Source organism: Rhinoderma darwinii, chromosome 1 (genome assembly GCF_050947455.1).
Source record: "Rhinoderma darwinii isolate aRhiDar2 chromosome 1, aRhiDar2.hap1, whole genome shotgun sequence".
Classification (NCBI taxonomy): Eukaryota; Metazoa; Chordata; class Amphibia; order Anura; family Rhinodermatidae; genus Rhinoderma; species Rhinoderma darwinii.
In genome coordinates, this window is record NC_134687.1 from 217,790,147 (window position 1) to 217,800,114 (window position 9,968).

The following is a 9,968-nucleotide window of genomic DNA, read 5'->3' on the forward strand; positions in this document are numbered from 1 at the left end:
GTATAGGTAAAATGTAACTATATTGTGATCACTGTTACCGAGGTTTTCACGAACATTGACATTCCCAACAAGATCTGCATTATTAGAAATGACCAGATCCAACAGAGCTTCACCTCTAGTCGGGTCTTCCACAAACTGGCCCATAAAATTTTCCTGCAACAGGTTGAGGAAATGTCTCCCCTTTGCAGTTGAAGCCGAACCATGACACCAATTAATATCCCGGAAATTAAAATCTCCCATTATCACTACAGTACCCGCCTGTGCAGCCCGCTCCATCTGTTTATATAGCTGAACTTCCATCTCCTCAGTTATATTGGGGGGTCTATAGATTACACCAAAAGTAATTTTTTCAGTGTTTACCTCAAGATTCATGAGAAATGATTCTAGATTCATGATTCTAGATTTATGATACATGATACATAAATGATTCTAGATACACGATTCATGATATTTATCATGAATCATGTGATTCTGGATTTACGATATTTGAGTCTAGATTCACGATATTTGAGTCTAGATTCATGATACATAATGATTCTAGATTCATGATACATAATTCTAGATTCGTGATTCATGATACATGATTCTAGATTCATCATACATGATTCATGATACATGACACATGATTCTGTAAAGACGGGGTAGGGAGAGAGACAGGTGAGCCACTCAGTCCCTGCCTACTTGCAATGGCCCGTCCTAGGCGACGGCGTACAACTGGGCGACGGTCCCTACTCTTACTATGTGCACGACAGACAAACAGACAAGGGCACACAGAAGCCAAGGGAAATGGGGTAGATGCCCACGGCAACACAGTGAGCCACAAGAGTAGTGAACGAGCCGAGTCAAACCAGGAGTGTACGAGGTACCAAACGCAGAGCAGGAGAGTAGTCCGTAAAGCCAGGGTCAATATGAAGCAGAGGACAAATAGTACAAGCAGCAGCAGCAGAGCCAGGAAACAAGCAGAATCACAGGCAAAGGAGGAGCAGGAAATGAAGGTATAAATAGACAGAGGGCGGGAGGTAGCTCCGTCTAGCCAGGCTGTGATAGGCTCTCCCACTCCTCAGCCTCCCAGCCTGAGTGGTGGAAGAAGGAGTCACTCTATCAGACTTAGGAGTAGGTGCAGACTGACTAACCACAGGCGTCGACACAGAAGCTGTGTCTGGCAGATCCTTTACAGATTCAGTAATACATGATACATGATTCAAGATAAGAATCATGTATCATTAATCATGTGATTCTAGATTCATGATGCATGATTCTAGATTTGATACATGGTTCATGATTCTAGATTCATGACTAGATTCATGATGCATGATTAATAATTTGTGATTCTAGATTCATGATACATGATTATCGATTCATGATTCTAGATACATGAATCATACATGATTCAAGATTCATGATACATGAATCATGATACATGACACATGATTCAGTAATACATGATACATGATTCAAGATAAGAATCATGTATCATTAATCATGTGATTCTAGATTCATGATGCACGATTCTAGATTTGATACATGGTTCATGATTCTAGATTCATGACTAGGTCCATGATTAATGATTAATAATTTGTGATTCTAGATTCATGATGCATGGTTCTAGATTCATGATACATGATTCGTGATTCTAGATTCATGATACATGAGTAATAATTTGTGATTCTAGATTCAATTCATGATTAATGATTCTAGATTGACAATACATGATTCATGATACATGATTCATGATTAAAGATATGATTCATGATACATGATTCTAGATTCATTAAACCAAAAAAAGAAAAAGTCACGACCATGTAATTGAAAAAATACAAAAAATTCTTTATTAATGTCAATTAAACACATGCAAGTAGAACAAACTAGAGAAGATAAAATAACATAAACCTCGCAGGATAAAAGCAGAGAATCAGAACACTAAAGCAGCGGAACACCCAGATAGTAATCCGGTTGTAAGGTCACCCAGAATGCTATAGCGCATAAATAGTACATTTTAAAACAGGTAATAGTTATGGTACATTTGCACAGGCCGGGGAACCGCTGCTGGACCCGACGCGCGTTTCGCTGATGCTTCGTCAGGGGTTGATGTCCAACTCACCCACAAAACCCTAAATAGTCCCTCCTCTCAAGTGGTTTCATGTGGAGCATAAATTTATAGTAAGTGCCAGCCGTTTCCCATAGGGTGGCTCAGTGTTCAGCGGCGGTCACCAATGACAGCCGCCGATGCACCCCGCCAGCCCACGATAGCGTCCTATCGTATAGCGCCGTGGTATAAGCCCCCTCCTCTCGTGTACGCCCCCAGCAGCCGAGCCACAGGGCAGACGGAGCAGGCATGTACTCCCCTGTCCCACGTGGCACCGCGGCTAAGGGCAAACACTGGGAGTGGAGCAAAAAGAAGACAATCCAAGAGTATCAGACCTAGGTATACCCACTTTATTAATTACAAGGTCCCAGCTTAATTTTTTTCTTTTTTTTCCGAAATAGTGATAAAAAACTGAATGCGCCGATATATACCGAGCCAAAGCGTCACGTTGCTAAGCAACAGTGCAGCACAAGAACAGCGGTTGCTGTCTGAGGTGCTGAAGATAGTAAAAAAATCAGTCAGAGCGGCGGCTGCTGTCCACAGTGCTGAAAATAGCCAGGGGGACTCCAATGCAGCAAAAAAACTGGAACAAAGTACCGGAAATAAATAGCAGTGCAGTGAGAGTGAAAAAAATAAATAAAATAAAAATGTGAGCATGCAAAAAAGGGGAGGATAAGTGTGATGGTGCATTATATGTGGTTTATTGTGAGCCCTCAGAGCGGAATGACTCTGTAATGAGGTACCACAGGTCGTGTCTACAGCCTATGGACAATCAGACGGGTCAGAGGTGGACCATGGATGTTCTGGGATGTTTGGCCTCCAAGGATGATAAGTTCTGGGACTGGACTTGGTATCTGGCAACAGCGGAGCGAGAGGTGCCGCAAACATGGTGTGTACGGCCAGCACAGTGTTATAAGGATTGTGCTGCTGCTCCAGGCTCAGATCTCCTGAGAAAGCTCCAGAGTGTCCTGAGGTGAGTGATGTGAAGTCTGTGGGCAGCTTATACCATAAGACATGGGAGCACCAGGAAGAGGGAAAAGATTCTGAACTTAGTTCAGGACCGGAAGGAATGCATACAGAGGATGTCTATATATCTACAGAAACAAATGCTGTGGATGATGAAGATACAGGAGCTGTAACTAGCGCTGTTGTGAATGATTAAGACACAGGAGATATAACTAGCACTGGACCTCCTGAAACCTTTAGCACTGAGATCACCAGTGCCAGTTCTGAAAGCCCAACTGAGGTTAAGTCACACAAAACAGACCCCCTAGTGAGCAATGAAGTTTGTGCTTCTCCTGGCGATGTGTTTCCTGCATTCCTTTCATCCCAGGATTTCCAAGAGGTTGAGGAACCCAACTCTATTGTTACCTTGAGCTCTGATTTGTCTTTGTCCAATGATGTAGTGGCTGTTACGTTCAGTATGGACTCTCCAGGCGCACAGTCTTCCAACATGGATGAGGATGACACTGGAGTGTCAGCGAGTTCTAAGGTGGAAGGAGCGTTGGAGGAGCAGGTCTGCGAAGTACAACAAGACACTGGTCCTAACAGCAGTGGTGACCTTCATGATGGACTCACTACAATTCTGAACAGTGACTGTATTTTGTGGTATGATCTTTGCCTAGGTGATAGATCAGATAGTATGCCAGCATTACCCAATATATTGTGGTGGGATGCAGTGGGGAGGAAAGAGTCTGGATGGACCACGCGGAGTCTGCAGAAATCTGTAAACTGGATAAAAGGTCCCAAGAAACCCCCTGACCCCAGAGACTCCATCTCGCGGGCTGGACTATCCTGGAAGCCACCAGATCAGGTCTTCCAAAACTAACTGATGACGTGGAACTTTTGTGGAAATTTCTTGAACTTAGTGGTTGTGTTTCCAGACAGTGCTCTTTGCCCCAGATATACATGTGCACTGGACTTTCTTTACAGCCCGTGGACTGTTCTTATTGAACTGTAATAAGTGGCTTATGAGTGAGGTGGCCAGCAGCCTGTGTAGGCCACATAGCCAGCTCACTTATTATATGAGGGGAGAGGTTGTGATGGTGCATTATGTGTGGTTTATTGTGAGCCCTCAGCAGAGCAGAATGACTCTGTAATGAGGTACCACAGGTCGTCTCTACAGCCTATGGACAATCAGACGGGTCAGAGGTGAAGTCCACAAGACAAAGTGTTCTCATTGTCCAGTCTCCACAGGGGGGTCATCAGGAGACACCACAGTTATATCCAGCTCAGGTGCAGACCAGCAGACAAAGGTGATCCAATTATCCACCCCCCCCCCCCCTGTGTCCTCATCCTGGCTGTGGCAATACACATAGCACAAAGGACCACAACTCACATACAGACAGTAGAGACACAAACTAAAGTCATTATAATGATGGTGACTAGAAACTGCCAAGATGTTCCTCCCCGCCTGAGGGGTATATAAGGGCTTGTCCTGGGGAGGATGAGATCTTCTGGATTTAGACCTTCAGGAGAGCTGAAGCTGAGGCCAGCGCTCTGAAGATGTTCCTGTGATCACCTGATTTTGTGGACTGTGTGTCGTTCCTGCATTGAACGCGACTTGTTCGGTCAGCATTGGATGCAATAAAGCCTGTTGAAGTTGCCCTGTCGTCACTGGCTCTGTTGATCGTGCATTAACTTAACGAACCCCATGACAATAAACATATCCAAAATCATGAAAATATGTGAAAAAAGCATATTTATTAGTAGACAAATAATGTAATAACTCAAGGTGCGTGCACAATAGCAAATGAATATAAATGTACAAACTGATTATAAATTAAGAGGTTACGCCGCAACAAGCCGATAACCCAAACTATATATATATATATATATATATATATATAAATGTGAATATGGCTATAATAGAAAGAATGAAATATATCCAGAACCATTATGTAAAAAAATATATAGTGATGGATGTGAAACAACTATTGACAGTGATGCAAAAAGTATCAGTGAATGAATAAAGTAAACATTATCAATAACATCAAACTAAATGTTGTATGTGATGCAAATAGTACAATTAATATTGATGAATATATCAAAACAGTTACAAACATTATAAATAACATATTAATAGGTACAGCATTTTATACCAGTCTGTGCAAAGGGTACCAGAAAATAGAGAGAGGTTAGGGGAACACAGTCCTGTGCGAAAAGGGAAAAATAGCTGGGGGATCAGATACAGAATTGAGCAAATCACGAATGTTCGCCCATAAGCAATATTAATATAAAAAATGCATAATTATATGCAATGATTAAAGAATGCATCGGGCGGGCAATTATGTCCATATCACCCAATGGAGTAAAGTTGTGAAATCAGGTCTAGCGTAATCAATCGAAATAGTGGGTCATGCTGGACACAGACCACCCTCAATCAAATGCGAAGGTAACCAAAAAAGGACCAACATCGATACTGGTCATGGATGTAATCACGGGATATAGGTCTGGATTTGTGGTAAAGACGTCATGGAATTGAAAGCTGGAACCTCCATGTTGGATGGTGTAAAGGGAGCCATACTGAAAAGTAACAAACATGTATGAGAGAATACCAATAACTATGCATCAATAGCCACAATTGGCCTCAGTGGTATAAACCGATCAAAAAACCTTGTATAGAAAGGAGGCCCGGTCGTGGGTGGAACGAAAAGTACACAAATAAGACAACAACGTCCAAAATGTATAAAAACAAAAGATTAAAAATGGTTAAAATATTGGTGGAAACCAATAAGAAGATGCCAATTAATAATCAAAATTGAATGTAGGAGACAACCCTAAAGAAATGGAACAAAACTGTTGTATTCGTTGAGGCCATAGGGTTCCTGTCACGGACACAGGGTTTGTGGACCCACTAGGCCGCTCCGCCGTAGCGGGGAGGCAGCTGACCAGGTCACAGACTAAGCAGAAGTAAATGGTAGACAGTAATGCTTGGGTACCTGAAATAGTCCGGGTGGTGGCTGTGGCTTCAGCACGGATGGAGGCAGGTGCGACAAGTGGCGCCAGATGTGCGATAGACACTTGACGTGGCAGATGGCACTTGACGTGGCAGATGACACTTGAACGCGGGTAGGCACAGGAACAATACGGAATACAGGAACGGTAACAGGGCACGGGTAACAGCTGTAACGGGAGACACTAAGGGACCATTTGCGAGACAGACCGGGAAAGACTAACAACGCTCAGGCAAGGATTAGAAGGCCAGGGGCCTTCTTATAGACCAGGAAATTGTGGCAGTTGATGGTGATGACGATTTCCTAATTGCGCGCGCTGGCCCTTTAAGGCACCTACGGGACCCAGCCGAACGGAGCGGAAGTTAGCGCTGGCATCTCCTAGGAGGGAGACGGAGGCCAGCGCTCACAGATCCATGGCTTTAGTCCCCGGAAGATACTGAGGCGGCTCTCTTCTCTTGGTATCTGCCTTTCGCTTCATGCGATCGACCGCCAGCAAAATAGAGGACCTGGTCTGTTGCCAGATTTGCAGGAAGTCCCCATATGCAGAGTCAGCAGCGGGTACCTGAGATGAAGTCGACACAGAAAAAGGGACTCTGGGATGTTGACTGCACACGATGTGAAACGGAGTGGAAGTGGTGGACTCACTTGTGTGGTTATTGTAAGAAAACTCGGCCCATGGAAGAAGCTGTATCCAGTTATCGTGCTGCGAAGAGATGAAGTGGCGGCGATAATTTTCCATGATCTGGTTGATCCTCTCAACTTGCCCATTGGACTGGGGGTGATAGGCAGAGGAAAAGTCCAAACTCACATCCAGGAGTTTACAGAGGGCTCTCCAGAACTTAGAGGTAAACTGAACTCCCCGGTCGGACACAATGTGAAGAGGCAAGCCATGCAAGCGAAATATGTGCTGAATGTAGAGACTCGCCAGTCGAGGAGCAGAGGGTAGGCCGGTCAGCGGGATAAAATGTGCCATCTTAGAGAACCGGTCCACCACCACCCAGATGGTGTTGCATTCTGCTGAGAGAGGAAGGTCCGTGACGAAGTCCATAGCGATGTGCTGCCAGGGGTCACTGGGTACAGGCAGGGGTTGAAGCAGGCAGGCTTGCTGTGAGTCACTTTGTTAGAGGCACACACCGTGCAAGCAGAGACAAAGTCAGGAACATCCTTAGGTAGCGTGGGCCACCAGAAGTGATGAGCGATCAGGTCTTGAGTTTTACGGACACCGGCGTGCCCAGCCAGTTTAGAACTGTGTCCCCAGCGGAGAATTCTTTTTCTGTCTGCCAACCGAACAAAAGTTCTCCCCGGAGGGATATTTCTAAGCTGCAGAGGATTGGCGGTGATAACGCAGGACGGGTCTATGATCGTCTGAAGGGACTCCACCGTGTCTTCCGTCTCAAATGATCTGGACAGGGCATCGGCCCTCACATTCTTGTCAGCGGGACGGTGGTGGAGCAGAAATTGGAAACGGGTGAAGAACAGTGACCACCTGGCTTGACGAGGATTCAGTCTTTGAGCGGACTGAAGGTAAGTGAGATTCTTGTGGTCGGTGAAGATCAGGATGGGGTGAGCAGCGCCCTCCAGAAGATGTCTCCACTCCTCCAGGGCCAATTTGATAGCCAGTAGCTCCCGATCTCCAATGGAATAATTGCGCTCAGCAGAGGAAAACAGTCTTGAGTAGTAGCCACATACTACTGCCTTTCCTTTGGAGCTCCTCTGGAACAGATGTGCGCCTGCACCAACAGAGGAAGCGTCCACTTCCAGTGAGAACTGCCGAGATACGTCAGGGTGATGGAGGATTGAAGCTGAAGTGAAGGCTTTCTTGAGGCTAATGAATGCGGACTCTGCCTCTGGAGTCCACACCTTGGCGTTCACACCCTTCTTGGTAAGGGTAGAGATGGGGGCCGTCAGAGAAGAAAAGTTCGGAATAAACTGCCGGTAGAAATTGGCGAAACCCAGGAACCGCTGTATGGCCCTTAGGCCTTGTGGACGTGGCCATTCCAGGACAGACTTTAACTTCTCAGGGTCCATCTTAAGGCCTTGATCCGAGATGACATAGCCCAGGAAGGGCAAAGTCTTCTTTTCAATGGTGCATTTCTCTAACTTGGCATACAAGCGATTCTCTCTTAGTCGCAGAAGAACTTGACGAACATGCCTCCGATGGGTCATCAGATCTGGGGAGAAGATTAGAATATCATCGAGATAAACTACAACACACATATAGAGGAGATCTCGGAAGATGTCATTAACAAACTCCTGAAATACTGCGGGAGCGTTACACAGTCCGAAGGGCATCACTAGGTATTCATAGTGCCCATCGCGGGTGTTAAATGCCGTCTTCCATTCGTCACCACGGCGAATCCGGATTAGATTATAGGCCCCCCGCAGATCTAGCTTGGAAAAATTTTTGCCTCCTCGTATGCGATCAAACAGCTCGGAAATGAGTGGCAACGGGTATTTGTTCTTGACCGTGATCTGATTGAGACCACGGTAGTCAATGCAGGGTTGGAGAGATCCATCTCTCTTTTTAACGAAGAAGAATCCTGCCCCGGCCGGGGAGGAAGATTTTCGAATAAAACCCCTCTCCAAGTTCTCCTTGATATAGGCTGACATCGATAAAGTCTCTGGCAAGGAGGATATACTCGTCCACGGGGAAGAGAAGCATTGGGAACCAGTTCAATGGGAGTCATATTTCCGATGTGGAGGCAACATCTCAGCCTCTCGTTTGCAAAAGACATCCGCAAAACTGGCATACTGAGAAGGAAGATCGGAGAGTGACTGAGGCAGAGGGGGCACAACAGGACGGACCTGTGACAGGCAATGGCTATGGCATCTGGAACCCCATTGAAGAACTTCTCCAGAACTCCAGTCGAGTGTCGGAGCATGTAGACGGAGCCATGGCAGACCCAGCAGGATAGGATTGTTAGCCTTGGGTAGTACCAGGAAGGAGATCTGTTCTGAGTGAAGAGCTCCGACCCGTAGTGTCATCGGCTCAGTGATGAGCATGATCGGATCAGGCAACGGTAGACCATTCACAGAAGCAACCTCAGGGATCTCTCCAGACAGACTGTGGGTAGTGGAAACCGATCCACTAGATCCTGGTGGATAAAATTAGCAGCCGCTCCAGAGTCAAGATAGGCGGAGGAAGGATGTGATGTCTGTCCGGTGACGATGGCCACAGGTATCGATAATTTGGAAGAGGTTTTAACGTTTGGAGACGTTCCACCTAGAGTTGCCTCTCCAACCAACCCTAGGTACTGGAGTTTCCCGGTTTCTGTGGGCATTGGCGCACAAAATGACCCTTGAGGCCACAATACATACAAAGTCCAGAGGAGCGTCTGCGCTGCTTCTCCTGTTCAGATAACCGGACTCTGTCTACCTGCATGGGTTCCTCAGGTAGCGCACTAGGAGTGGACAATAGTTGTCTCTGGGCAGAGGGTGCTGGTCTGTGGGCCCGGGTCTCCTGACGAACCTCTAGAGAGCGCTCCCGGATTCTCATATCAACCCGGGTGGCTAACAGGATGAGGGCATCCAAGGTAGAAGGAAGGTCGCGGGCTGCCAGTTCCTCCTTGATGTGAGAGGATAGTCCCTGCCAGAAGGTCGCCACCAGTGCCTCATTGTTCCATGCCAGCTCGGCTGCTAGGGTACGGAAGTAGATCGCATACTCCCCTACTGTGGAGCCTTCTTGCTTGAGGGTCAACAGAGTGGCTGCGGCAGAGGATGTTCGACCCGGCTCCTCGAACACGCCACGAAAGGACTGCAGGAACAAGGCTAGGTCCGAGGATACAGGTCCTTGTTGCTCCAAGATTGGGTTCACCCATGCGAGGGCCTTGCCAGCAAGGAGGGAGATAATAAATGCCACTTTGGCCTCCTCGGAGGGGAAGAGATGAGGCCGTAGCCTACAATGCACCGTGCATTGATTGAGAAAT